The sequence below is a fragment of the Vicugna pacos genome, unplaced genomic scaffold (assembly GCF_048564905.1).
Source record: "Vicugna pacos unplaced genomic scaffold, VicPac4 scaffold_5, whole genome shotgun sequence".
Classification (NCBI taxonomy): Eukaryota; Metazoa; Chordata; class Mammalia; order Artiodactyla; family Camelidae; genus Vicugna; species Vicugna pacos.
This window is the reverse complement of record NW_027328726.1, coordinates 1359520-1362019: the sequence shown is the minus strand read 5'-3', so window position 1 is coordinate 1362019 and position 2500 is coordinate 1359520. Positions and strand designations below refer to the sequence as shown.

Sequence of the window (2500 nt, the reverse complement as noted above, 5' to 3'; positions counted from 1 at the left end):
TCCCCCGTGGCGAGAAGGGGACCCCGGGAACTGCGGGTGCGGGTTGGGGGTCCTGCCGGGCCTTGGGGGGGTTGTGGGTGGAGGTGGGAAGGAGGGCGTGCGGTCTGTCTGGACGCGGGGGGAGGGCCCTCTCTGCCCGGCCTCGTGGGGAGTGGGGTTAGGTTGCCGTCGGCACGCGTTGGCGTTGGCGGTGGGACTCGGTGGTGGCGGGGGGCGGTGGCCGGCCGGTGCACGGTGTGGCCCCGTGTCGAGGGCCCGCGGCGGCGAGGACCGCCGGCCGTGGCTGGAGTGTGGCGGTCGGCGTCGGGGCGGTGGCCGACGTTTGGGGCTCCGGGTGGGGGGGGTCCGTGCCGTCCACGCCTCCCTCGCCCGCCTCGCCCTCTCCAGGTACCTAGCGCGTCCCGGCGCGGAGGTTTAAAGACCCTTAGGGGGGAGTCGCCCGTCCGCCTTGGGGTCGGGGCGGTCGGGCCCGTGGGGACTCGGGAGGTCCGTCCCTCGTCGTCCCCCAGACTCCGCCTCCCCTGGGCCGAGGCGCCGCACCACGTCGCTCGCTGCCGCCGCCGCCGCCGCGGCCGTCGGGTGGGGCCTCGCCCGCCCGGCGGCCCGTCGGGACGGTCGGTGGCCGCGTGGTTGGTGCGACCCCCGCGTCCCTGCGGGAGGCGGGAACCCCCGGGCGCCTGTGGGGTGTCCGAGCCGGCACGCGCCGTGTCGGTGCCGGCTGCGCCCCGTTGTGAAACCTTCCCGACCCTCCGGTCTGATTTCTCTCTGACTCTGCCGGCCCGAGGCGACCCCCCACCTCACCCTCCCGGGGTGTGGTGGGCGGGAGACGTGCCGTGCCACAGAACCAAAGGCAGAACAAAATTCTCGTACGACTCTTAGCGGTGGATCACTCGGCTCGTGCGTCGATGAAGAACGCAGCTAGCTGCGAGAATTAATGTGAATTGCAGGACACATTGATCATCGACACTTCGAACGCACTTGCGGCCCCGGGTTCCTCCCGGGGCTACGCCTGTCTGAGCGTCGCTTGACGATCAATCGCGCCCCCCCTCGGGTGTGTGCCCGTGGGTGGGTCGCGCGGCTGGGGGTTTCCTCGCAGGGCCGCGGTGCCCTCCGTCCCCCTAAGTGCAGACACGGTGCCTCTGCCCTCGCGCCGTCTGTCCCTCCTGCGGCCGACCCCGCCCCCGCGCCCGGGAGGGTGCGGGCGGCGGCGGGCGGTCGGCAGGCGGCGGCAGGCGGCGTCGAGGCCCGGGAGGTGCCGCCCGCGAAAGGGAAGGGAGAAAAAAGATGGGGGGGAGCTCGCGCGTGGCCGTGGCCGTGGCCGCCGCGGTCCCGCCGGGAGCCCCCCTCGCGCCGCAAGCGGTCTCTGGGGCGCGTCCCCGGGTGTGTCGCGGTGGTGCCGGGGTGTGGGTGGGGGCGGTTTGGGCCTCCGGGCCGCGCCGCCCCCCACCCCCCTGCCGCGCGCCCCCGCGGCCCCCGCCTCGCCCCGTCGGGACGGGCGGCTCTCGCCGTGGCCGAGGCGCGCGCGCGGCCGCGCCCCGGGGATGCGTGCCCCGGCGGCGACCCGCGGGACGCCGCGGCGTCGCTCGCCGCTGCGCGCTTTCCCCCGGGCTGCGGCCGCGGCCGCGCTTCGTGCCCCTGGGCCCTCGGGGTGGCGTTCGTCGGGGTGGGGGGGCGCCGCCGGGCGTCCGTCGCCCGTCGGGGACGTCTCGTGGCCGTGCGGAGGACGGGTGGGAGCGGAGCGGAGCGGGGCGGCTCGCGCCGGGGCGGTTGGCGTCGCGTGGTGGGGGAAGGGGCCCCGACGGTCGCCGCGGGGCGGCCGCCGGGTTCCTCCCGACCCGCCCGCCTCCCGACCGACGGCCGCCGCCGCCGCCGCCGCCGCCCCCTCTCCCCTCCTCCCCGGCACGACGATGCCTCCGGCCTGGGCCCGGCGTCGCGCGCGCCTTCCCCTCTCGCCGCCGCCCGCCCGTCCCGTGCCACGTCGCCGGCTCGTGCTCCCGTCCCGTCCCGTCCGCCTCCCTTCTTCCTTCCGGCCGCCCGCCCGCCCGCCCGCCCGAACCCCGTGTTTGGGCGTCCGTGGGCGGGTGGGGTCGGTTGAGAGGGAGGGAGGGAGGGGGACCGGGCGGTCGACCGCGGTTCGGCGCCTCGCGCGTAGCCCTCTTCCCTCCGCCCTCTCCCGCTTCGCGGGCACCGTCCTCCGCGGGCGGGCGGGCGGTCGGTCGGTGTGGCGTCCGTCCGTCCTGTCGGGCGGGCCGGCCGGCCGTCGTCCGCCCTCCGCCCCCCCTCCGAGCCGCGACCTCAGATCAGACGTGGCGACCCGCTGAATTTAAGCATATTAGTCAGCGGAGGAAAAGAAACTAACCAGGATTCCCTCAGTAACGGCGAGTGAACAGGGAAGAGCCCAGCGCCGAATCCCCGCCCCGCGGTGGGGCGCGGGACATGTGGCGTACGGAAGCCCCACTCCCCGGCGCCGCTCGTGGGGGGCCCAAGTCCTTCTGATCGA

At 76.4% G+C, this 2500-nt stretch overlaps 2 non-coding genes across 2 annotated transcripts in view; both read left to right on the top strand.

The window, feature by feature from the left end:
- The first annotated feature begins 870 nt into the window (after positions 1-870).
- Positions 871-1023, top strand: LOC140692470 (5.8S ribosomal RNA). The gene has a single exon (XR_012068041.1). It is a non-coding gene; the product is annotated as a 5.8S ribosomal RNA (ribosomal RNA).
- A 1267-nt stretch (positions 1024-2290) lies between these two features.
- The window catches only part of LOC140692424 (28S ribosomal RNA), a 5187-nt gene continuing 4977 nt past the window's right edge, over positions 2291-2500 (top strand). Inside the window, exon 1 of the ribosomal RNA XR_012067996.1 lies at positions 2291-2500. This exon is cut by the window's right edge and continues 4977 nt beyond it. This is a non-coding gene — a ribosomal RNA (28S ribosomal RNA).